At 45.6% G+C, this 27,773-nt stretch overlaps 1 protein-coding gene across 1 annotated transcript in view; it reads right to left on the bottom strand.

Annotated features, from left to right (window-relative positions):
• The window catches only part of LOC126521378 (cubilin-like), a 259,243-nt gene extending 243,233 nt beyond the window's left edge, over positions 1-16,010 (bottom strand). The window contains exon 1 of the mRNA XM_050170068.3: positions 15,653-16,010. The gene's annotated coding sequence lies outside the window, so the exon portion shown is untranslated. The remainder of the gene's footprint in view (positions 1-15,652) is intronic.
• Between the last annotated feature and the right edge of the window lie 11,763 nt (positions 16,011-27,773).

The following is a 27,773-nucleotide window of genomic DNA, read 5'->3' as shown; positions in this document are numbered from 1 at the left end:
TGGTTTTTTTTTTTGCCCCCTTTTTCTCGAGAAACGCGAATTTCGTGAAAGGGTCGAGGCGCGGGAGTCGTGTGGCAAAGAAGAACTGTCGGGGTGTCGGTTGTTCTTTCTTCCAGAGCCCTCATCCTCCTTCGACGCCCGCTCGAAAAGATGTCGCGCTGCCTCTCCGGAAGAAGAATTTGAAAGTGGGCCAGGCCGGAGTATAGCGAGGGAAAACGGACAAAGATGAATCGACGAAAGAAATAAAAGGGAGAGAGATAAACACCAAGGGAAAGAAAGGCTTTGACTCAGGAGGAGGGACAACGGTGGCGCAGCCGAGAGGAGAACCGCCGTGCCGAGACACGCTGAGCCGAAACCGAGCCCAGCTGAAAAAAAAAAAAAAAAAAAACTCTAAGCGAGGAGTTGTTTGTGACTCTCTTCGGCACACGCGCCTGTTTGGAAGCGTCTTTTCTCTCTCTCTCTTTCTCTCTGTCTCTCCTTTTCGCTATCTCCCAGTATTCACTCCGTCTTTTCTTCTCCGTCGTTTCCGACCCTGTCTCGAACTTGCGAGAGGGAGAGAGAGAAAAAGGGAAGAGGCTATGGAAGGAAGAAATATGTACGGTACGAATAACGTTTCTCATTCTTGTTTATTAGGCGCGATTTTTCTTTCGCGCAAGAGCACAGGACCCCGACAGGAAACGGCGGGATCCGGGACGGAACGGCGTGCAAGAAAAGGATGAGGCACGCGCATTCGCCCTCTCGGAAAAGGAGGAGGCGAGAGACGCGCGCGCGTGCGCATTAAATGACCGTGACATTCGTCTAGATCTCCTGGAATCCTGACCGACCACCGCCGTGTCGTGTCCATTTCGCTCGGACCTCTCTCATCGTATGTTTGTTGATGTTCTTTTTTTTTTTCTGTTACTGTCTTAGATTCAACCTCTCCTTTATTTTCTTTATTTTTCCTTTTTTTGGTATGGCTGCCATTTTCGCATTTTATTCTTTCCTCTTACGGTTCTTGTGGTTTCATTATCCCTCCCCTTTTTTTCTTCTTCTTATTATTTTACCTTCTTTCCCTCTTTCGCGTCTGCCGCCCCAGGAAGAGAAAGATTAGGGAAACTTACACGGCGCGTCTATCGGCAAACATCCGTATACGCTCGGCTGCGCGGCATCGTTTGCCAGCCGGCTCTGTAGGACCCGCCTGAAAGAGCTACACTAACGCTGGCTACACGTTCGCAAGTGCGCAACGAATAAAAAAGGAAAGGTTTGAATGGCCCTCGACGAAAAGAAATAAGGAAAAACAAATGTGGTAAAAAAAAAGGACGACAGCGACAACCGTGTTGCAGAGGCGATACAACGTACAAGAGCTCGGGGGAAGGTATGCAACGTTGTAGAAAGAGCGGCCGCAAAATGTTTGGTCGACAGCTTAGCGTCGTATAAAGCGCCAAAACGCGAAGAAGAGCAGGGGTATTTCTGGAAGTACTGCCGTAAAGAGTTGTGAAACGATAAATAATACCGAACTTACGACCAAAGCATTCTTTGTGCCCCAAAGAACGAGGTTTGTCTCTGTGTGTATGGAGAAGGGTGCTAAGGGAAAGGCGTACACAAGCGAAAAAGAGCACTCAAGCCGCGACACCTCACGAGGAATCTGTTCCGACACGATAAAAAAAACAGAAATAGAACAAACCCAAGTAAAGCAAAACTCATGCAGTTACACACACACTCGGCGCTCCCACAAAAGTGCTCAATCCCCGACAACGTGCGCCTCTAGTTTCTCTCTCCTCTCGCGCACACTTTTTCACGAAACAAATGCCGATCTTCCGTCGTTAAATAAACTATTTTTTTTTTTACAACGTCCTGCCGCCTCAGTAACCTGCTGGCTCTATAGCGTGTTCCTGTACTCCCCTTTCCCAACTCATATCCCGCACCTTCTCTCCTCTTGCCGCTACCAATCGCACGCACCCGGTTCTCTTCGTGTCCGGCGCGTTCAATACCGTCCCCGGTGTCAAAGTTGTTGCGCCGGCGTTCCTCTCTGGACCCGCAGTCGCCATTCCTTCGTATGGTCCTGTTTCTTGCTTATTCTTTTCTTTTTTTTTTGGCGGGCTCGAGCATGCGTCCTGCTTGCAGCTGCTGTCATAGCCATTGTTGTTCCCGCGCCAGAAAGGAGGACGAGAGAACGCGAGGCCGTACAAAGCCTTAGTCAGAGACAGTGGCGTTTGGCCGCGACAGCGTGAGAGGCCCGCAATGTGAGGGTTTATATTTCGCATCGCGCCTGTTCCATTCAGGGTTACAGAAACCTGAATTGCAGACGCTTATTTTTGTTTTAAAAGTTGTTTTTTTTTTTTCGTGACTGAGCGCGGTATGAAGATCCTGGCTCTCCCTATTTCGTAACCTCGCCGGGATTGCGTGCGCCGCTGTACGTATACTATCTGAGCCGAGAGTTTTACAGGCCAGTGGCGCGTAATCGCAACTGCTCCATGACACCGCAACGCGATTCCTGCTCTGTCGACCAAGTTCACCCTAGAAGGTGTGATTAACGCCAAAACCACCCTCACTACATCCAACACACATTTGGCGTAAAAAATGTGTGGGCACTACGGACTACAGTTCTTGTCACTTGCTGGCGTATAAAAGTACTGCAAACGTTTGCCATTTGGATTGGACAAACCTTAAACAAGGTCCTGCAGGACGCACGTCAGCGCGCAGTGGGCGTCTCCCACGCAGGGACCGACAGGGAGTATACCTGGCGGCCGCTGTGCGAGCCTGTTGGACGGCCCATTGCTGGTCTTGTGTACACGAAACAATGCACCAGTAACATCTCTGGTCACGTGCGCTGTAGCGCAATAAATATAAATGATAGCGCGCTTCCTTTGGTGGCGCGCGCTACTTGTGTGCTCGTGACTTGTGAATTAGTATGTGTCCTATTCAGCGTTATTTTCATATTGTCTTCTCTGCTTTTCTTTTTTCCTTCATAGCGTAGCGGGGTTTTTGAACAAGCAATGCTCTCATTCATCTTCATACAATAAAAGCAGAAGCTTCAATCTTTCTTTCTAGAGACCCGAACAGAAAAAAAAAAAAAGGGGGGGGGGGGGGCGTGAGGAGAACCCTCGTCTTCGCGTTCGGCATCTCTGCATCAGCTACAGCTGCTACGTCCGCCACAAGCTCCCAGCAGTAATTCTGTGCATGAGTGCAGAGTCCTCGAAGCAGTTAAGAACAATCATTAGGTCGGTCCATCAATCATTCAAGGAGGAGGAGGAAAGAAAGAGAGAAGGCAGGTATGTTAACCAGAAATCCTCGATCAATCAAGCGTTTCAATGTACTACCCAATGTACCCGAGAGCAGCTACGAGTGCTTTTGTACTTGCGGCATTTACCCTGCGTGGCTGCCCATGGACTATGGCGTTCTATTGCTCAACACTAGGGTCGCGGGTTCGAAAATCGGCCGCGGGCGGCGGATTTTGATATATGTGCTCAATGCATAAACGCTCGTGGGGGCGCATTGAGGACCCCGAGGTTGTCGAAATTGGTTAAGCGCCCTCTATTCCGGCGTCACTGGTAGCCCCTGTGTCGCTGCTGTGACGCTCGATCAATCCCGTCAATCAACGTTCATGATGCACTTAAGAACTGGAAATAAGTGTGAAAAGAGAAAGAATACACAGACCGAGAGATATAAAGCGATAGCGAAAGACGGGCAGATTATTCACGATTGCACACGGTTTGTTACCCTAAACTGGGGGAAAGGAAATAAATTAAGGGAAAGGAAATCGATAGAGTGTGCACGTGCTCTAACAAACGAGCTTATGTGAGCCCTGATGCAAAGAGAGCAAGCCCGATAACAAAGCAATCAAAAAAGAACCTCAGATTGGCTCAAGCAAAAGAAAAAGTTATCGCGCTTTCGGCCCATGGGCGAAGCATAGCAACACGGGTTCTTATATTCTCAGCCTTACTCGCGCCTTCCCACGTAGGCAAACACGGAGCCCGTATCACACCACCCACGTGACCAAAGCGACCGCAAATTACACAGCCCCTAGGGCCGGCCAAGTGTTGACTACACTATTTCCGGGATTGGCCCAATTTTCTATTAAACTAGTAAACGTGGATCGACGCACGTTACTCGCCGAGAAAACGACCAAGCGGACACACCAAATAAACCCCGTGGAGGAAGGCAACGAAAGCTCCGCTTTAATAAAATAATTGTGCGCTCGAAGGCGGATATCTGTTGCGACTGTGATACCTGGGCACCGTCTCTTGTTTTATTCCCTAAAACCAGTCAGTGGCACATATGTAACGGACGTACAGACATAAGCTGATTCATCGGAATCTAGGCTGTTCCGTCGCCTACTCGGTGAAAAACACTCACGTCAAAGCTCTCACCCTGACCACATACATCGGTCTATCAGCTGGCTTTAGATTAGAAACCCCATTACCAGCCAACGACCACGGAAAGACGCTGATGTGGAAAAGAAGCTGCCGTTTAAAAAAAAAACACGACAAGGAGTGTAGAGGCGGGAAAATCATGCGGAATGCTCATCGGCAGTGCTGCAGTAACACAGCTGCGTGTGTAAGCAAAATGCGTGTTGTAACTTTGTAATGATATCGAACGTAACTTGTATTTGTGATTACTAGTGGGTGCTGTCGTATTAGTGCTAGTAGTAGTAGTAACAGTACTCGCGTACGTCTTTAAGGTATGGGTCGCTGCAATCTCCTTTACGCCAGGCAAACTCCCACCGCCCTAAACACTGCAGGATGCCCTTCATCGAGCTCTCGCCGTGAAAGAAAGAAAGAAAGAAAGAAAGAAAGAAAGAAAGAAAGAAAGAAAGAAAGAAAGAAAGGAAGAAAAGCAACGAAAGACCTACTCTGAGACTGAAATGAGTGGGACGCTCTGGCTTGGTATAAAACCAAAAGTGCGTGTGCCGCTTTCCGAGACGAGCTAAAAGCACCGACGCAACGTCGACGCAAAACGCGTCGCTGAAGGGTCGCGCAGACGGCTCGGGTAAAGCCCTGCCCTTTCTCCTTTCTTTTCCATTCTTCCTATTTCACTCTTTATCTTTCATCGTACTTTTATTATGCCTCTATATTCGTTCTTTCTTTTTCCTTCTCTATCTCTTTCGTTATTGCTTCTTAGCTCGTTTTTGCATGACATTTGCTCGCTTCCGGTGCCTCTCGAAACCTTTTATGCTCCAGACACAAAACTAGGCCCGCACGGCGCGAGCAGGACGCTGACATGGTTGACAGGTTTTAACGCTGGTAGAACGTAAACAAAAAATTTGATAGCAAAGACCCGTTCGTAATTTAAGCATTTTTTTCTTTCGTCGCTTGACAAACTTGGCTTCTCGTGCAGCCAGGCTTGATTTGCTTTTTTTTTTTTTTGCCGGCTCGAGGCACGCCAGACTTTACGTAGCAACGCAGATAGTGCAAGTATCGAACGAAATCGCGAAGGCAGTGTCAGGGCCAGCGAGAATGACAAAATCCAGCAGAAAGAATGGAAAAGGAGCATGCCGGAAAAAATGCTAGTGAAAAGCAAACAAAATTTGTGAAGAAATGGCTGGACGAAGGCGAGGTTGCAGAGAAACTGCGTGAAATAAACTACATTGATTTTTTCATTACTTTTTTGCGACAAGTGAAAAGCTGAGAAAGACGACATCTGTGTTGAAAAATCTCTTCTATTACCCACTGAGAAAAAAAAAGAACACTAGAATACTGAGACCCTTACGAAACCCTAGCGTCGACAAACACTTTACAGTGCTTCTGGCGGCGTGGTACAGTTACTGGCATTTGCGTTCACTGCTGATTTATTTCTTCGTCACAACGAAAAAAAAAGTCATTTCGCAACTTGCCACCTGGCGATGCAAGGAGCGGAGTGGCAGTAGCGGAAGAACTGTTCCTCGTTCTATGATGTCGAACGTTCGTCGCAGAGGGGACCGCAAGCCATGCCCGCGTCGAAAGCTCGCTGCCGCTTAAACGTGAATGTGCACGTCACACGCTAACGCAGCGCCATCATTGGTTGGGTGCATAGCCGTCGTTAGAAAGTTCCAGTAAACCCAAACTGCCTAAACCTTATCTTGTATGCTCGCGGCAAATTGTTGCTGCTGTTGTTGTTGTTGTTGTTGTTGTTCTTCTTCTTCTTCTTCTTCTTCTTCTTCCTCTTCTTCTTCTTCTTCTTCTTCTTCTTCTTCTTCTTCTTCTTCTTACAAGGCGGTATTGTAGGAATAAATAATAAAACTCGCAAAACATCCGATGGATGGAGCGTCGCCACGCCTAGTTTTCCACGTTTAGCTGCTTTTGCGTGTTTCATATAAAACACCAGCGTTGGGATATTTCATCTAACAAAGAGCGTTTTTACATTTCATAGTAAATATGGGTATTGCGAAGCAGTTCAATGTAAATCACTTCGCTTTAATCAAGCTATTGACACAGCACCCACAACAATAAAAAATTATGTTCTCGTGTTTCTCTCTGCGGCTCACGTTATAGGACAAAAATAATGCTTTAACCGGAATAAGGATAAATAATGTTTGCACGAAAAGTAGAGCCTGCATATCGGGTACCCATTCGGGATGCGTGTATTTATTAAGTAGGAAGAAGGAGAGTCGAATCAGTAGCGATTTCCTGCAATCAATGACTCTCGGGACAAGACAAGAAGCGTGACACTATTTGTGCTCACATTAAAGAGACAATACCAAGTAAAATAAGTAAGCGAAGCTAAAGAAAAGAAATTGAACAAGAAATATGCGAGAAAATGGACGACGGTGGGGTATCTAAATAATCATGTCTGATATGTATGGATGCGCCACAAACGATGGTCTTGGTCACATTTCCGGGAGGGAGGGGGGGGGGATGATTGAGGCATAGGCGTAACCTTAGATAGGTTACAGCAAGCTCGCGGCCGCATTCTTGGAGGCAAAATATTTAAAACGTTATTACTATTTACGCAACTCAGAATAAGGAAAAAATTCTTCAAGCCATCGAACAACCAATAAAGATAGGCATCAGAGACAGCAATCTTGTCTAGGAGTGGATGATACGAGATCGCAGCTCGTTTAAGTAAAATTTGGCGATGGGGCAAATCAGCTTTACCGAACTCCCAACTGCTTTATTATTAAAACTACATCTTGTAAGAGCACAAGATCCCGTTCCCTTGGCGACGTTGTTTTTCTGGAACATCGCGCGCTTTCGTGGCCTCTCTTTTTTTTCCTTTTATTTTCTTGTTGTACAAAAATGTTCATTTATTTATGCAATTTATTTTCTTTGGAGATTTGTTCTAGTGCCCCTGTGACGACAATATTTTTCAGGGACCAAATTAAAACACTTGAAGGAATGGTATAAAGTGTCATTAAATCATTTCAAATTAGTTACATCTTCTTTCAAGAGAGAGAAAGAAAAGAAAGGGCAGAAAGCTAAACCAAGTTGCACCCAGTTTGTTTCTCTACACAGGGCAAGGGGAGGCGGAAATAAAAGAAAAAAGAGGAAAAAGATAAAAACTGTGCTTTCAGTCGCTTGGAGCAGAAAAGGTTGCTTGCTAGCGTGAATAATAGAGGTCAGGCTTCCCTTTTTCGAATCTTGTGCTGAAACCAAAACAAAAAACTCAAGGTGACGTCGCAGATTTCCAAGTTATTTTTCGCATTTCAGTCGTTTTGCTGCAAGAAGTGTTTTCAAAACATGCTAGGTTCAGTTTTTGTTTCCTTGAGAATACAATGTAGAGTTCCTTTACCGGTAAGCATTTAACTAGACCAGAGAAAACATTGTCAACATTATGTGACGTCACGCGGAGCTATGTGACGTCGCGTTGTCGGAGCACTCGTTGGTAAAATTGCCTTACTAAATTTCCGCGCCAACGTTCCGGCGCGAAATAAACTCGTCATATTTTTTTTTCAGTAATACTCGTTTTTTTAACAAGTAAATAAAACGTAATCTTGATGGCGTACTTCGCCAGTGTAAACCGATTTAGTGTTGCTCTCTAGGTTCGGGTTAAGTGATATTGACAGCTGTTTGGGTCTATTATGTGCAATGGCTAAACTTTAGGCAAGTATCGCCAAATATTTTCGTTCCCATTTATTTTCTTTTCCACATATATCTGCCTAACTCAGCTACGATATTTGCTTGTTCTATATTGTTTTGTTGTTGTCCTTTTTATCGTCAATAAACAAGCTCAACGTCTGCCAAAAGGGAATTATTTGCTATCTGTAAAGCGTGCTTCTCCTTCAATAGTCTCCTATAACGGCAAAGCCAGACTAAAAAGAAGACGCGATCACAACACGGATAGCTTGCTTGAAGCGAAAGTGACCGTCAAGAACCACGTAAATTTTGTCAGCATCTCGTGCGTATATGTTATTCTTTTTTTTTTTACTTACTGTATAATTTTGTCTTTACAACGTCAACGTAGTACAACGTCTTTGAAACTTTTTGCCTGTAAAGCTTGCTTCTTCTTAAGCACACTCTTTCGGTGCTAAAGCCAGGCGATATAAACGAGGATCAAGTGGATGTTTTCGTCTTGATCCTCGGGGGACAACTATCCCTTGAACCCTTGTCATTATTGTGATTCACGTGTGGCCCTCCTGCTTTATTTTATTTCATGTTAGCGACGCTGAGTGCAATTATTGCTCGCCCAGTGCTGATTAAATCCTGTAAAGCGTGCTCCTTCTTTACCAACTCGTGTGACGGTAAAGCCGCACCAACAAACATTCGCAAAAGGAGTGATTTGGTTCTGACGCCGAACTATTACCTTGTCTTATACACTACTGACACACTTATCTAAAGTGCATTATTCGGCTTTTGCGTTACTTTATTTAGGTTGCCCGTTGTCTAAGCAATGCAAAAAACCGTCAAATGTGCCTCGTTAGTACCTGTAAAGCGTGCTTCTCCTTTAATACACCATTTTAACGGCAAAGCCGAGCTAACATTCTGCGGCAAAAGCAGGCCGAGAGCAAGGAAGGGGTGAGATGGTCGTTAAGAGAAATAAATTACAAAATACACCAACGGCCGCTGCGACCACTAGATGCGACTTAGAATGGAAATTGTTTGTATCATTGTAGGTTGGCGCGAAATGCAATAGTAACTCGCTATTTTTAAGAATCTGTATTAATCGCATATCTCGGTTGATCCAACCTGTCTACCCGTAAAAATGTTGGCAGGTTCGTTGTATGTCCACAATCTATGTTTCGCTATAATCCTTCAGCTTTCCATGACATGTCAGTACCAAGATACCACGACATATGCAATAGGATATATAGGTGGACTTGTTGGTAATGCATTACTGACTGCATCGTGTGCTGCGTGTGTTTTGTGTCACTTTCATCATTCTATCGTCTTTCTGCTGGCATCTAATATTCGATACGGCATATGCGGGACAAACGTAGCTGAGAAAATCAGTTTACAGTAGGTTCGATAACTCAAACAAAAGGCACATATGTCTAAAATATTGCCTTGACATTCCCATACGTTACATATGCCGCCAGCTTCCAACTACTCTAGCGCACACAAAAACTATTCTGCATGCCCAATTAACAGTGCGCATACTTATCCATACTTTTATTCACTGTTCGGACAGAAAAAAAAAGATTTATATTGAGTTGCACATTACAGTCACATGCGGCACATTGAAACCTTCTTGGGGAAATTGAATTCAATTGAGTTCACTGCATCTTTATTTTTCTTAACTGATCACTGCTAGGAGATAAACTAAAGAAAGCATAAGCACACGACCCGTGGAAAAAGAACCCGCGAACTCCGCACATCGCATCCAGTTCAAATTGTACGTTCAACGTTACGTAGGTCGACGGCTCGATTCCTGCTGATGAGGTGTTGCGTCTACACCTTCCCCGCATTTGAACGTGTACTGCCTAGCGCAATAAGAAAATAAATACTTCAAGTTCTCTACATTTCCTTAGCATGAATGCCAGAAAGTAATTAAACGCAGAGAACTGATGTCGACAGCCACTCAATAGAAATGAAAGTCATCTAGACACAAGTTACGCGAAAGGAAAGGAATGCACTCTAGCTCGTTTAGAGTACTTCTGGTCTAATAGCCTCAAAGACAAACGGAACGTGTCGACAGGAAGACGTAAGCGCACGTAACAACGGCTCCTCTGCGACCACTCACGCCATTGCCAGCAATAACGTTCGTCTCCTGGGGTAGGCTGAAAGGGAAGAGGAACGTCGTGATGGCAATTTTAACGGTGACCTGCCTTCGAGAGGCGTCACCGAATTGCACACCGCGGATGCAGTTTCCTTTCTTTTTTTCTGCTAAATCAGGCGGGCCCTGTCTCTGTCGCAAGCTACGTAGTTCCTCCCACTCTTTCTTTCACTCTCTCTTTCCGAGTCGAACGCGCCAGACGAAGAAACGGGACAACAAATTCGATAGAAAACACACGCGAGCGGCGAGCAAGTTTCGGTGTTGCAACGAGTTGGCGAGGAACACTCGTCCTGAGATGTGCCGGAGCACGGCCCTTGGGGCGCAATTAACTCGCGCAGCACTGTAACTGGGCACGTGGCGGGAACCCTCGCCATGTCCCTGGCTCGGGTCGAGGTGAACGCCGCTCGCGAGGCCGGACGTGCGCGGCACTACGGGTTTTGTGTCGCTAAAAACGAGCAGTGTCGCAGAATGCTACAGAGCCTCAAAACACTCTGGCTCCGAGACGTATTTGAGAACGCTTATTAGGAGCGAGCTTTAACACTGGTAATCTAGCGATGATATCACAGGTGGTTGAACTTCGGCTTGATTAGTCTCTGCTGATGCATTTACTGCTGCGTCTTCTCGAATCTGGCAGCACAGTAGACGAAAAGTCGTGCGTTCGCTATCTCTATTTGCAAGTCCGCCATTACCATGTGAAGAGTGACGTACTCCGAAAAAGGCGGCGACGCAGATCTACCTGATAAGGATAGAGAAGAGCATTGGAACAGGCAGCGCACAATATCTGGTATCCGCTGAAATATACTATCCCTTCCTCTCTTCCCCCAGCTTCACTATAAAGTCGTCAGTAAATAGTCAAGTACTTCGCGCATGCGTAATCCTAAGTCTAAATTAAAAAAAAAACTATGTTCGCACGCAAGGTCTCAAGCAAGGGCTTTTGGTTCTTAAAAGGCACAAGGTACAAAGACAGAAGCTTAGGCGTAAACATGGCAACACACAATTTACGCAACGTCACTTGTTCGTGCCTTACGCCACCCCAAGATTACGAAAACATTAAAGTGAAATCGACCATTGGACGGCCTTCCGTCTGGTCAATAAGTAGATTCATAATATGATGAAATAACTTTAACCGCCAACCAAGGCATCCCCGTAAAAGCCGGAACGTCGTTTTTTCTTTCTTTTCTTTTTTGTAGCTTAACCAAGCTTGCATATCATTGCACAGTTTTACTACAAAAGAGCATGTGCGTTCTCTCAGATAAGCCGTGCAGCATTGTGGAAACAGTTAAGCCAATTAAGGGAGTGAACGTACCGGTGCTGTAATGAGTAATCTTGCGCTGTCTATTCAAGTTCGGATGCCTCCCGTCGCCCGTTTTTTATAAACAAAAAGCAGGCGGTGCTGTAAATTGCAGAGTGAGTATTTAATGACTCGTTCGGTGAGTGAGTACTCTTAACTGGACAGAAAAGATGCGCATTACTTTTGCCCATTGGAAACTCGACACCACTTTGTTTGGGCATTAGAAGGACCCGTTTGCAGCACGATCTCTTTGCTTCGACAACGCTGTATAGAATTGGTCGGTGAGAGAGTGTTATAAATGGGCCAGCCTGGGCACCACCGTTTTAAGGGATAATTTATATGTTAGTGGTGGAGGCCTTCGCATGTGAGCTCAGACGGAACGAGAAGGCCAAACAAATAAACTAAAAAAATAGCAAGATGCTAGAGAATGCAAGCGGGTATGGACCATAGTCGCCAGATTAAGCAAGCGTTCGTGTTATAGCAGCCACCTTGGCGAAAATTAAAAATAGAAAGGAGGGTATAGTGGCGTGAGGCGGGAAAAGGAGGGTGGAGAATGCACTTCAAGATAAAGCTCTGTGTGGCATTCGCTAACCTTCATAAAAAAACGTTATTCAATTACGCATCTAGTCCGAGCCTACGTAGAGTTCTGCTGTTAGTGTCGGACAAAAAAAAACATATGGATGCTTCATGTGTTTGAAAGAAACTGCGCAGATTCCCCTTCGCTTCCCTCGTTCCTGTGTGATGAGTGACTGCCTCAGCTATTGGACGATGTTTCTGGTGCTACTTTCTGCATGTATGCTTGTGACTTGTGTTCGTGTGTGTAGTACGGTGCGATGCTTGCTAATATTTTCCCCCTTACTTTCTTTACCTTTTTTATTCTTGTCTCTGTACTCTATTTAAGATTTTGTTTTAGACCTTTTGCCTAATGTCGATAACACTGTGTGCACATTGGTTTCCCGCCGCCATTGTAAAGAATAGACATTCGGGCGAGCGCAGGATGCACGTAGAAAGTTCATGGGCCACGCGCCCTCTGCTGCATGTCTAATTGAGTTTTGTGAAGGGGAGCGTAGAAGTGGGGCGGAAAAGGGAGACGTGGACTGCGCTCCCCTTTGCAAAAATCATGTCAAACCAACTAACCCAACAGCTTACTATTCTATGTTTAAATGAGTTGGCTGTGGTGTTCTGACATTCATATAGTGTATTCGCCGCATAACATATGTCCCAGTGAAAGCAAGCCTTGTGTCTGGCAACGGAGTAGGTGAAGTGCCTTGGCACGTTCTTACGCTTGCACCAATAACGCATCTTTAACTACTGCATAGCGATAACGGCAGCGGTGAGAGCCCTTGACTGGAGGGCCTAGAACCTTTGTCCAGTCTTAAGAAATTTTTCAATTCCATGTGAGCAGAGTACAAGAAAAAGAGGAAAGCAAACCAAAAAGTGCGGCTTGGCAGCAATCTCTCGTGTACTGCTATGTACCAAATTGCCGATCCCGAGCGCTCATCTCACACGAATGAATTATAGCTTCGCGAACGCTACACTTGACACGTGAAGTCTGTGCATTGAACGTCTTAATATGCACATTTACTTACCTTGCGGCCGGAACTGTACATGTGAACACACTGCTTGCATAGTGACACGCAGCTGTAGGTAGGCGTGTGGAATTTCAGTGAAGGAACGGTGGAGAAACCGCATAAATATAAAAGAACGCGGTGTACGAAGTGGCCGGATACTAGAGCTTGGCCGCGTCTATCCCTGACAATGGCGGCCGAAAATCTGCGTCACCCGATTGCAGCACAGGTTCATCAGCCTTATGCAAGTCACCCATATTTGGCTCTGAATAAACCTTCTTTTCCATTTTTCTACATTTAAAACAAAAAATGTCTACGTCCGATGACCACCGGTCGATTCTGTATAAGCCTGCATTTTGTAAACTAGTTCACAAGGTGCTCCGTTTCGCCAATCTTTTCACGAGTTCGACACGGTGGCGTCTGCACGTCACCGTTCGTATCACTCAATGGAGGCTTCGTGAAGGACTTCACAGGATAGCCTGCACTCGTCAGAAAAGTGCAGCGTTCGTGCATCAGATGCCGTGCCGGCTCCGCACGGGCAAGAACAGCTACTGAACTAGCGGAAACCAGTTCACAAAGTACGAGGTGAATCGAATGGACCCGGCGTTTCAACAGCAAGATTCGCCGTCGTCCTTACTTCGCTCCTGTAGCAGCGCCCATTTCACAAATACCACTTCTACCATACAGTTCTGCTCCTTCAATTAGGGGCATCGTTCCCGGTATCCGAGTTAGCTATAACTGGTTTCACTGTAATTTTCGTACGCCTAGTACACTAACTGCGTTTGCCACGGCCTCATTGGAGTAGCAAGAAGTTCCTAAGCTGGAGTCTGAACATTTTAAAAAATGCAATTCCGCAAGCTTCTTTACAGCGTTAACACTTTATTTTTGCTGTTCCGGCCACGGGGCTGGCGCAAAGGCTTGCATCCATAAAAAATAAAGCGACAGAAAAACAACAGGAGCCCCTAATCTACTTAAGGACGTCGCGAGAAGGCGTAATTTGGTACGCAACATCAAGGTACGAACACCCTGAACACAACTATAGTGGAGCTACAACAATGAATGCGCCCGCAGTGGTGGGAAAAAGGATCAAGATTCTTGCCTCGCGAATACGCATGCATAATAGAGAAGACACGCGGAATGGAGGGGGTTTCCGCAAGGTCTTGTCGACGAGCTGCAGACGACGGCTCAGGAGACGCGCGCAACAAGCGCACTGACTAGGCCACGCTAATTTAGTTTATGTTGGTCAATTTGTGCACACGTCGCGCGGAGGGATATCAGGATACGAGGCTGCCATGCTATACCGGGAACAGCCTAAATCAAGCGAGGAAAGCGCGTCTGCGTAGAACGAACACCCGTGAGTAAAAGTATGGGGACAATTATTTTCGAGGGAGAAAAAAGAAAGAACTTCGCAGCTCTGGCCCATCTTCTGAAATCGAAATCAGACGTGGTCTCATTTGGCTTTGGCTTTTGCCGCTGACTGAGCTCGGCGTCGCGGAGGTCGCAGTGTCATACGTTCTCTAGATTATCAACGCCCCAGTAAGGTGTCGCTGTCGATGTCGCTATCAAATGAGGTAGCGCTTCTTGAGCGAGCACATTTTGCTGGGCTAGTTAACGCTTGCTCAAAAATATTATTAATGAAGCACGAAGGCACAACATAAAGAAAACACACGTAGACATAAGCCACAAGCGCTGTGTCATGTGTTTTTTTTTTTTTTTTTTGTAGTTTTGCCTTCGTGCTGTATTGGTAAAATCACTGAAAAAGTACTCTTTAAGACAGCGAAACAGCATACTTCTGTTTACGAATGCTACCTATCGTTTGTCAGTAGGAATTCGTCCATCCTGCAGAACGATGAGTCAGGTACGCATATGAGAAGCGGCGCTAGCTTTAACATACAAATGAATTAAATGAAACTAATATGCTCGCTCAGTTAATTTTTCCGCAGAGTACTGCTGGATATTCTACATAATTACGGAGGTTCTCGCTTCCCGGCCACCAAGTTCATGGTAATTTAAAACAAAGTTTAGTCGACGTAATAGTTCTGCGGTAACCCTCAAGGTGGAGAGAAGTAGTTAATAAAGGGAAAGTGAGATGGGTTTCCGTTGTAGCACTTAGCTACGTTTGAGTGGATGTCTCACTCTCCCTTTATTAACAAAGTTTACTCGTTAGACATGGCTTTGTTCTTTTTCTTATCTTACATTTCTCTACTATTCACACGTTCTCGAGCTGTCCGGCGAGTTAGAGTAACCAGTCGGCGGGCTCATAAGTCAAGTCTCTGAGACCATGTGTCGATCCCTAGAGCACATGCATCGTTATTGGCATCACCGTAGCAGAGGCACGTTTGTGTAATACCTGCGATCCGCATGCTACTGTGGAACAATAAGAACCATTCGATCATCCTGTCAGGCGAGCTCGAAAGAAAACAGGGAAGAAATATAAGGGGCGTAAGGAAGAGGCACGCATTCGATGCGAAACAAGTGTTTCACTTCGCCCCGTTGCATCGATGCTCCCGAGCCTCCAGACGTCGTCCTACTGCTCCCGCCCTAGTTTCAACGGGTCCGGTTCCACGTTGACTCTTCGCGGGTGGCGCGGGATGGGAAAGGGAAGAAAAGCGGGACACGGGCGAAACTCCCGGCGCGCTTTCGGGATCGCCACAGAGCTCGGTATACGATCGAGCCACGTACTCACCCGTCTCCTCCTAGGCCTACTCAAGAAGACCGGCGGTCGCATCCATTCAGACGACGCGGCAGCAGCTGAGAAACAGCCCATGTGAGAGTCGACTTCGATCGTCGCCGAGAAGGCATTCTGGAACAGGGGATGCATGCACGGCACCACCCAGGGGAGGCGACGGCGGTGATGCTGCTGCCGTTGCAGTATTATCCTCGCGGGTCACGGCCTTCGGCGCACGGGCGATCCGTGTGTCCGCGATCGCGCCACGGATGACGGGTCGCCACGGTTACCGGAAGACGCAGCGAGCACGCGCCGCGCACTAGCACCGCCGCCGGCCCCACGGAGCTCCGCAACCGGCGATCAACGCGTCGGCCATGTTGTGTTTGCAGGCTGTCAAGCGGCGGCGCGGGCGACGCGAAGTGCTCTCCGCGCAAGCATGCGCGTGCGCCCCGCTCCACATTCAGGGGGCGCGCACGCTGCGCTATTCGGGCAAACGGTTCCACGGCCTTTCCAGAGATGGCGCCACAACTGTTCTTCCTATTTTGTATCACTGTTCGAGTGCGCGGGTCTCTTCTCTTGCGCCTCCTTTTCTCACTCCTCCGCTCCTCCGCATCCCGTCTGCTGCACAGATCCATGCGACCTCTCCATCACAACCGCTTTCACGGGAGAACACGGCACGTCGGCCATTTTGTTTCCCCAGCTTTGGAAGCTTTAGGGAAATTAGAGGACAAGCCTTTCCCGCATGAGAGCCTGGGACAGTGGTCTCGTGCGTCAACGACGCATAGAGCCACCAAAGCGCTACTGCGTTTCTTGAAATGCGCCAGCTTATGAACGCTTGTGACGAACCTCACTTCGCTACCCATGTGTATGTGCATACTATGAGCTTCTATCCTTTTTCTCATATTTTATCTCCCTTTCCCCAGTTCAGGGTAGTTAACCGGACTCAGTTATCACCTCCTAGATAGCAGGTCTGTGCACTTTGCTTTATTACGTCGTGATACTTGGACAAAAATTTTCGTTGCCAGTTGATCCCGGCGTGAAGAAAGGATGGACGTCAAAATCACCGCGGCTTACTCCGAAGCATACTCATTGGATTCTATGGCAGTCGGGCAAGTTAGCATGACGTCATGGAACGAAGTTCGCCGGCCTTGGGCTATATAGGAGGCGTTGGCTAAGTCAGGTTAATATTTCCTTGCATTTCCCTCAGCACTTTTCCTCTCCCCTCTCTCTCTCTCTCCCTCTCTCTCTGTCTGTCTGTCTGTCTGTCTGTAGAGAGGCGCGTGCAGCTCCCACTCGCAAATCACCTGCTAATCCAGCACGTGACAGATTGGCGTAGCTATCTCCCCTATCTGCAGATGGTGCTTCAATCTTTTTCACCAATGCACGCAGTATTCTCAATAAACGAACAACTTTATCATCTCGCATTGACGCATGCTCAGCTGACATAGTTGTCCTTTCAGAAACCTGGCTTTCGGCAAAAATAAGAAGCGGTGAGATTTTCGAATGTGAAAAAAGCTACAAGATCTACCGGTACGACCGTGATGTTCGTGCTGGCGGGGGTGTTTTAATTGCGGTGAATGATCAACTTTCTTCATCTAATGTTCCAGTAGTGTCTGCTTTAGAACTTGCGTGCGTACGTGTTGTTATTGATAATCGTGAGTGAATTTTTTGCGCTTGCTATAGACCCCTAACAGCACCAAAATCTTTCGGCGATGATTTACATGATGTTCTCAACAATCTAACTGTTCGGTACCCTACGTCACCTTTGTTTATTCTTGGGGACTTTAATTTTCCTAATATATTGTGGAAAAGTGATTTCGGGTTCCATACCCTGGCGAAAAGCTCATCCGAGGATGCACAATTTCTGAATATCTGTTCAGACTTTAACTTGTCACAGTTGGTACAGGAACCCACCCGTACAACTTCTACGTCATCTAACATCCTGGACCTTATTTTCACCACTGTGCCTGACCTTGTTTCTAAACTAGCTTACCTCCAAGGCGTAAGTGATCACTCGATTATTAATTTCACGTTGAAAATGCATGTATCTACCAAGAGACGATCTAAAATTATCGTTGACTATAACCGCGCTGACATACCCTCAATGACCGGTGAACTGGAAACCTTTATCAGCAACTACCTTATCAAACTCGATGAACGATCTGTCGAAGAAAACTGGCAGCTCTACAAAAATAAATTGCTCGACTTAATTAACCGATATGTACCTCGAAGGCAGATTCCTTATGACTCACGCTCACCTTGGTTTAATAATTCCCTTAAGCGACTACGCAACCATCGTGCAGAAGCCGAGTACATTTGTGCGGCTAGCGATGCCAAAAAAAACTATTTTAATGTCACATTGCCATCCCTCTTACTAACTAACCCACGTAAATTCTGGAGTATTGTTGTCGACAAGAAAGCTGACTCCATTCATTTAATTCATGTAGATGGCAGTGATGTTGACGAAAACCAGTGGTGCACTGTGTTAAATGAAGTGTTCACCTCATTCTTTTGTGATGATAACATTGCCGATTTACTAAATATTTCTGAATCCTTGTTCTGTGCTATGGATCCCATATTATTTGATTGGGTTGGTATTAACCGTTTGATTGATAATCAAAAGATCTGAGCTTCTGCAGGTCCTGATCTTATTAATTCAAACATGTTAAAATGTACTGCATTATTTTCATCTATTATTCTATCTAAACTGTATACTCAGTCAGTACAGTGCTCATCGCTTCCTTCAGACTGGAAAACGGCGAGGGTGGTTCCAGTCCATAAATCAGGTAACGCAGTATGTCCCGAGAACTACCGACCCATCTCATTAACCAGCATTCCATGCAAACTCTTAGAACACGTAATCTATTCTCACCTCATCGATTTACTGGAAAGCAACTCGTTCTTCCATCCATCTCAACACGGTTTTAGAAAAACTTTTTCATGCGATACTCAACTTCTTTGTTTTCCTAACGATTTGTTTGCCGCCTTAGATCAAGGATTCGATATTGACTGTATTTTTTTTTAGATTTTGCCAAAGCTTTCGATACCGTATATCATAACCTACTTATCCGTAAACTTAATCAACTTAATATTCACCCAAATGTGTTGTCTTGGATTAAACAGTTTCTTTCTAATCGAACTCAGTATGTCACAACCAATAACTCTTCATCTGCATTGTCAACAGTTACATCCGGAGTGCCACAAGGCTCCGTCTTGGGGCATCTACTCTCCTTGATTTATATTAATGATCTCCCTAACTGTGTAAATTCATCATCAATTAATCTGTTCGCAGACGATTGCGTAATATACCGAAAGATCACTAACCCTGATGATTCAGATAAACTGCAAGGAGATCTTCACAATGTATCACTCTGGTCTAAAAAATGGCTCATGAAACTTAACGCTAACAAGTGTAAATCGATGCGCATATCACGTAAGACCAGCAATAGCAATCAGTGTCGATATGTACTGAATGACGCTTCATTAGCATCCGTTAACGCTCCCAAATATCTTGGCCTTCACATAACTAATGAGCTTTCATGGAATTTGCATACTAATTATATTACTGCTAATGCTAATCGTATGTTAGGATATCTTCGTCGTAACTTTTCTACCGTTCCTACTTCGGTAAAATTGACACTCTACAAAACCCTAATTTGCTCAAAACTTGAATACGCATCTGCCATTTGGGATAACAATCAAGCATCACTAACCGTAAAGCTTGAAGCAATTCAAAATCGAGCAGCTCGCTTTATTTTATCTAACTATTCCCGCCATTCCAGTGTTACATGTTTGAAAAAAACCCTGAATCTGCCAGATCTTTCATTACGCCGCAAATGTGCTCGTCTTTGCCTAATTCACAAGGTTTATCACTCAAACCAGGTGCTCAAGAATCAACTTATCACCCCACCTTCCTACACTTCATCCCGTTCTGACCACAGATATAAAGTTGCCGTCCCATCCTCCCGAACGAACAAGTATCATGATTCTTTTTTACCCCGCACAAGTGTCGACTGTAACCACCTTCCTGCTTCCATCATTCAGATCACAAACGTAACTTCATTCAAAACAGCAGTCTACCACGCTATCGCTTAACGTTGCCTGCATACCATTGTCTGCATATTACATTGCTTGTTATGTACCACTCCTTTCTATAGTGCCTTAGGGCCTTGAAAGTTTGTATAATAAATAAATAAATAAATAAATAAATAAATAAATAAATAAATAAATCTCAAAACGACCTCCACAATCAGGAATCCATTTCTGACCGAGTTCTTTGTGGTTGAAACAGTTGATGGTTTACAATACTTATTTCTTCTCTCTCTTTCTATTAAGTACTTTCCTAACTTCTAGAACTCCTTCCCGAGGACAAGCAAACGAACATTAAACATTACCTGGCGCCACTCTTCGCCATAAGCGCTCCCCAACGCAAGAAAGCGAGTCGCAGAATTCAGAGTTGCTCCTAGGTAGCTGCAAAATTCATGCCCAGCTGTACTTTGCATAAGGGCAAGGCGACTGAAGACAAAGAACTCCCACCCACTCGCCCGATGTGCTGTGAGAAACGTTCTAAGCTTATTACTTATGTAGGACGCGCTAGCTTGCTAGATAAAAGCGCAGCAACTCGAGGGTTCGCGGTGAAAGATTACGGCGTTGGGGTAACACACATCGAGCATTGAAAGGAAGCCCTTTAGTGGCCTGTGAATTTGCGAACACTACTAAGTCTATGGCAAGAAAGTGCACAGGAGCGGTTCCCTCACCGAACGCCGAAATGCCGTGTTTTCTCGGCCATAAGCGCCGATGGATGCTAACATTTCGCCGATCCTTTTTTTGGACAAAGCTTTTGGAGCAAGGTAACTTTGTGCGTATTTTAGTTCAGTTGAGAGAACCCCCCTTCCCTCGCGAACTTCTTGAATTTAAATTTGATCGTCATGCACGTAGCAAGGACATAACTTGAATCCGCAGTTTAAATTTGGTAGGGTTAACCCGTACTAATTAATAGTGTGTAATAACTCGTAGGAATCGACAAGTTTTGTTTGAATTGCAATGACCTATGGCATTCTTTTGACCACCATGGTATTAAACCAACGAGAAGACAAAAACTTTAACACCGACGAACAATGCTTACGTAACAACCTTAATGCCGGAAATTTATTTCTGTCCCATTCCCATGGTGAACGTAACCACTGCTGTGATTTCACTTCGTTATCCAATCAGAATATCATAGGTATGGGCGCGCACCAAGACCTCACTTTTCGTTTATGCCTTCATAGAACTCCGTTTATCCAATCAGAATATCATAGGTACGGGCGGGCACCAAGACCTCACTTTTCGTTTATGCCTCCATAGAACTCCGTTTATCCAATCAGAATATCATAGGTACGGGCGGGCACCAAGACCTCACTTTTCGTTTATGCCTCCATAGAACTCCGTGTAAAGTTAATCAGGGCAGAAAGCTTAGCTTGTTCATTTTGGTGGAGTGTTATCAGGGTGCTGCGTAAGCAAAACGAACATAACAGAGACAGGTATAAGTTCGAAGAAATGGCAAAACAAAGAAGCAAGCAATTAAACTAACTAATACCAGCAACGCTACCCATGTGCCGTCAATTACGGCACGTTTTTAGAGTAGACGTTGCATTTCAGATAGCGAGATAGGTTCCCTTGCAATATAGCTAATGGATAGCTAGATAGATGCAGTTGCCGTCATCTACCTCGCTGTATGCTCGACTGACTGCGAGTCGAGAACAGTCACGACACCCGTGGGGGCCTCCTAAGAATTTGGCAGTGGCGCTCTTCGCTCTTTCAGTGTCAATTTTGTGGGAGAACTTACCTGGACTACTTTGTCCCGTTGAAACTAGCGGGGTCAGCATCAGTGCTGAAGTGGTTACGAACTGTTCGGAGGGCGAGCATCAAGTCTCGCGCCAGGATCGACCATCTGACTCGTTCACTTAAAATAATAATTAGTATAGCATTTATAATTACTTGTCTGATTACTACCGAAATTATTTTAACGTATCTGCCACTGTGTTAAATCGACCCTTAGGAAATCGCTCGAGCCTTTCATCTTCCACACTTGTTTGCGGAAATTGGAACGCATTTTCTGAAACACCTTGTGCACAAAGAAAATGCCATCCAGATTATTTTCTCAGTGAGAGAAGCTTTCATCAGCTAAAGCCTCGTCCGGGGTATCACTGACAATGAAAATGAAACAAACAACGAACGTCGTGCCCATATACATTGAAACCAGTAAAAGCCTGTATAGTTGGCTTATTAATAGGCACTAATTCGAGGGCTTAAACATACACATACAAGTTGATTTTGTTTGTGGGGTGGCAGGTACTTGCCACGCACTGTAGCATGCGTGTTTCAAGTTGGTGAAAACTGCGTTGAACACGTTGATTTTACTTTTTTTTAATGGTGATCGCGTTTTAACGTGTGTTGCAGCTGTCTGCTGTTGTCTGCAATGTGTGTGTATGAGGATTGTGCAAGCTTCGCTAAAAGATGCATTGTGATTTTTTATTTGTTTACTTATTTGTGCCCGCTGACCACGTATTAATGTCTTTCATACAGCTAAGAGAGAACTTTCCCTGATATCACCTATGACGTGAGCTTGTCCTACTCAAACATATTGTAATGGCGAAAAAAAAAAAAAACTAGCGACAATGCAGTCTCGTTTTATTACTCTCATTTTAGCGTGCCACTCGAAGTCGAGAGCTGTCTCTATTTCTCTTTATCAGGCTGCGGCTTCGGATGGTTCTGCTTCCTGTGTGCCTGCAACACAATTTTTTTTTAAAAAGCGGGGGGGGGGGGGGGGAGAGGGAAGCGCCCGCGAACCTCCGGGGCATGCAGCCTGGAAGCGCTCCGTACACAAACTGACAGCATTTTACGAACGAGCGACTGCTACGAGGGACATAAATATAACCGCTTCCCTCTTTTCCCCCTCATCCTTTCCCATAGCAAACGTCGACGACGGGTCACGCCTTCGCCGTTTAAGTGAGTTGGAAATGCGCATTCCGCACCACCCCCTTTTTCTTTCCCCCTGTACCACACTTCCCGCACTTTTTCCCCGAGGCATCCTAAACCCGCCGTAGCCGGCTTGTTCATATTTTCCCTCTTTCGCCGCCGCATCCGCAGAGCGGCGGCAAAGTGCCTGCCGGGCATCGGTCGGCCGAGAGGCGCTGCTTTCCCTATACGCGTCGATCGATATCACTCCAACGACACCTCGAGTGGAGTGAAGCGCTACCCGCAGCATCCTGATAGTGCTGTGACTTGCGAGACATCGCTTCAAATTCGGAATATAACCCCGTGACCAAGATATTTTAACTAACAGACGCACGCGCCACCTGTACACAAGAATTAAAGACACTTTTGAGCAGTCTGCGATTCCTTGATATCGCAGATTCCTTGGATTATTTGCCCACCGGTGGCAACAATGTCGATATTATTTGTTTGCACGTTAGTCAATGTGCCGGTTATACTGAGGCGGGGTGCCTTGCCGGGCTTCATAACCGACGTTATTGAAGAGCACATATAGGAACCTCGGTTTCGCGGAAATGCGCTGAACAGAGGGCTTCCTACTCTAAATTAAAAATACACCCGCAAGCTGTGGGAAGACGGATCGGAACGACGCTTCTGTCGCTTCGTCCCGTTTAGTGACAAGCACTCCATCTATCCTTCTTTTGTAAACTTATTTCTTCAAATGTTTGTTTGTTCGTTTGTTTTTTCTTGAGCATGTTTGTGTGAGTAAACGGTCCCCTTAGGGCTGTTTGCTCTCTGCGCTCGCTTACTCCTAATTGGCTCGGCACGCTTGAAGTAATCTTCCTTTCTCGTCAGTCCACTTCGCAGACTTTAGGACGAATAACGGTTGCTTCATGTCTTTCATCCATATGCTTTACGCGACATGCAAAGGACCGTAGTTCTACAGCGGAGTCTGATGCACTAACCGACGCCGAAATCGGGCACAGTTCGTGATTTGTTTAGGAGAAACGAGTTATCTTGTAGCGCTAAACAAAACAGAAGTGTCTTAGAACGGGACGTATACCCCCATAGAGTGCGACTACAGCAACTGTTTGCCAGAAGTTGCTAGTCATGCTCTTAGTGGTGCATGTCCTATTCCAAATCGTTCTTTTTCTTGTTGCGCTACAAAGCGTTCCGGTGCAGTCCTTGACTTAGGAACCCTTGTCTGTATACGTTTTTACTCTTCTATGATCTTCACTTTTGGAAATAAACAAACTGGTCATGTTCGCTATCAAATGCGAAGAACGTCTTATTTTTGCATAGTTACCACAATTTCGAAGATATCTATCCATATCCCTCAAGGGAAAAGAAGACAAACAATGTGTGACAGCGATTCCCAAAGCCAAGACAAGTTTCCTCGTCGTCGAATTCCTCTACAACAAAATGACCTATATGACGATTATTTCCCAGCCGAATGTCCATCTTCCCGTAACAATATGTATTGTGAACGCGTCTCCAACGAATACCCAACAAATTTGCCTGTACAACGAAGGAATTAAGGTGCGCTCTGCGCTAGCGGTAACTGTAGCGCTCGCGATGCACTTGACGAGCGTGTCCACGTCAGAAATATGCAGTCCTGCTGCACTGTTCCAGGAATTGCTCATTGTAAGGCATCGACGGGTGCGACGACGCACGAATACGTAGCGGGTGTTGGCGGCGCGATGACGTAATCGTAACTGACGACCGACGACGTCGTTGAAGTCATTGGGGCTGAAGAGACGCGGATATCAACGATGGCCATAGCCATGAGGATTCTGTGAACGAACCGATAATTTTGTCGGAAAGGGAGTGGATAGCAGCGTTCGACAATATGCTGATTTAGTTCTGCTTTTTCCTGTGGAGCATGCGGGGACCGGCGGTACAATAATGTTGGCTGCAGTCGCACATTCTGTTAAAGAATGTTTCCACGAAAACATTTGCGCCTTATTCCAGTGCGTCTCTCTTGAACGGATGTTAAATAAGAATTTTGTTTTGTCGAAGGGGTTTAGCCTGCTCTATTGTGATCGGTAAGGTGTGTCACCTTTACAACAAAGTGACCTGTATGACGAAAGGTTCTGAAGGTCCAGAGCACTCCGTTATAAAGGCGTTTTACTTATTTTGTCGTGACCTCTGCCACCTCTGAAGCGTTTTACGATGCCACAACTTATTGTATTCAATGTATGAATAATATAATGCTAAATAACTACATTGAGAACTTTGCTCGAATATTATCAGGGTAAATTGGCACGCAAAATAAAAATTCGGTGATGATTTAGCGGTAAATGCTAAAGGAATGAGTTAGCAGTACGTCGCACATTCATATATATATATATATATATATATATATATATATATATATATATATATATATATATATATATTGTTACGTTACAGAAGTCACAGACAAAGATGTATCGACAATATTTACAACAGTGACAACGATGCATAAACAAAATGGCTGTCGAGACCGATTCCATCTCTACACGTCAAATCGTCTTCTTCTGACTGGCACCACTGGATGCGAGAGGTGAGAGGTTGGTGAGAGGTGCGGGGTATCCACGAGAAGCAGCAACGAAGCTCCGCAGTGGTCGTCGCCTCGGAATGGCCAGCATGACGTTCGGAACAGGACCCGGCCTGGCGCGAGCCACATCAACGCCTACAACCCCGACGGTTGCGCTGGCTCAGCCGCGGGATCCAGGAACGTTCTGCGGCACCGACCACCTCGACGTGGAAGACTGGGTCGCCGCGTTTGAGCGTGTAAGTGCCCACAACAAATGGGATCTGACGATTATGTTAAATTGGTCTCCTACCGACAAGGCACGGCGAAGGTGTGGTATGACAGCCACGAGGAAGAGTTTAACGACACGTTCAAACAGATGCTCAGGGACTTATTCGGCCGTCCGTCCGGGTGGAAGGGCACCGCTAAGAAAGAACTGGCAACCCACGCCCAGACGTCCACAGAATCATATCTTTCTTACATCCAGGACATGCTGGCTCTGTGCCGTGAGGCCGATAGTGATATGGCTGAGCCAGACAAGGTTGGGCGTGTACTGAAGGGGGTCGCTGACGATGGTTTCAACCTGCTCATGTGCAAAAATTGTGAGACAGTGCAGGGCATCATAAAAGAACGTCAACGGGTTGACGCTCGGTTTGGCGCCGTTCGCACGTCTGCCGAACACAGCTGCGACATCCTCTTGTGACGACAGGCTAGAAGTGCAGCCACCATCATCATCAGACGACCTGACACGAATATTGCGGCGAGAACTTGAAGCCATGGCTCCTGCAGACCTTTTTTCCCGCCCCAGTGAGCCTAACAACTTGCCCAGCACCTCCACCAACTTGTTACGGTGCAGAAGTCGCATATAAAGATGTATCTACAATATTTACAAGAGACAACGATACATAAACCAGATGGCTGTCGAGACCGATTGCACCTCCACACGTCAAATCGTCTTCTTCTCACTGGCGCCACTCTAGGTTGCGCCGTAACGATATATATATATATATATATATATATATATATATATATATATATATATATATATATATATATATATATATATATATATATATATATATATATATATATATATATATAACGCATTAAAAAAGCACAGAACAACGTGCGTTTCACTAAAATTGGCTCTTCCTATTGATCAAAGTGAGATTATATTTCATTGTAGAGCCTGTAAAAACGAGGGCTTATTACGGACGCCCTAATACTGCCATGTTTTCAGCGCGCTCTCAACCCTTCATCTGCTGGCTACTCTCAGTTAAAGCTTTCATTTTACTTCTCTACACCTAATTGAATCGGACACTACCACCAGACTTTCCCGTCTGTACTCGGTCACAACTAACTTGTGAGGAAATTAACGCTTATGTAAGGTGCGCCGAAGCAGCGCCAAACGTCAGCGCAATAGGCTGTATTACCATTCAGTTCAATTTATCTTATTTCGCGATCTGCAATTAACACGAATCTGCGGTCACTACGCGTTGAATTTCACCCAGGCACTCGTGCCACTAATGAAGGCCTGCTGGTTGCCACGGGAGACGCACACTCGAAGCCGGAAAGCCGACTCCGCCGCAGTGACCTGCAAGATAGCCGCCCTCCTGGCGGCAATCCATACTCTGTCATCGTCAGGAGGAAAGCGGCCAGCGGCTGCGCAAAATTGATGACCGAAAGACCAGAGAGACAGGCTGCGCCATACGGTCGTTAGCTGGCCGCGAAGAAGGTGGTTGTGCACGTATAGGTGGTCAGCTGGCGATTCAGTGTCCGTCTACCGGTGGCGTGTAGAGGATCATGAGAAGATCATAATTCACTGGTGGCGCGGATTATGAGAAGCAAATTTACAGAAGAATACAAATGGGTTGGGGTGCATACGGCAGGCATTGTCAAATCCTGACTCGGCGTTTACCACTGTCGTTGAAAAGAAAAGTGTACAATCATTGCATGCTACCGGAGCTAGCATATGGGGCAGAAACCTGGAGGTTAACAAGAAAGCTCGAGAACAAGTTAAGGACCGCGTTAAGAGCGGTGTGAATCAGGAAGAAAACGGGGATAGCTGGCATTCTAGTTGACATTAAGAGGAAAAACTGGTGCTGGACAGACCATACAAGGCGTACGGCAGATAATCGGTGGACCATTAGAGTTAGATAATGGGTGCCAAGGGAAGGGAAGCGCAGTGGAGAACTGCATAAAATCAGGAGGTGTAATGAAAGTAGGAAATTTGCAGGCGCAAGTTGTAATCAGCTAGCAAAAGACAGGCGTGATTGGAGATCTCAAGAAGCCTCCATCCTGCAGTGGGAATAATAATAATAATAATAATAATAATAATAATAATAATAATAATAATAATAATAATAATAATAATAATAATGTGATGATGATGATGACGATGATGATGATGATGATGATGATGATGATGATGATGATGATGATGATGATGATGATGATGATGATGATGATGATGATGATGATGATGATGATGATGATGATGATACATGCTATACTATTCAACCGCCAAAGTTACTCGGACCCTGCTTGACTGAATAAGTCCTCAGAAGCGTTGAGAATGGTAGCCCGCAAAGGAATCTCGTGAAACATAACATTCACAGCGTATGGCGTTTGCCTTAAATCCCCTCACAG

The sequence above is a fragment of the Dermacentor andersoni genome, chromosome 6 (assembly GCF_023375885.2).
Source record: "Dermacentor andersoni chromosome 6, qqDerAnde1_hic_scaffold, whole genome shotgun sequence".
In the NCBI taxonomy this organism is placed as follows: Eukaryota; Metazoa; Arthropoda; class Arachnida; order Ixodida; family Ixodidae; genus Dermacentor; species Dermacentor andersoni.
This window is presented reverse-complemented; position numbering and strand designations above follow the sequence as displayed.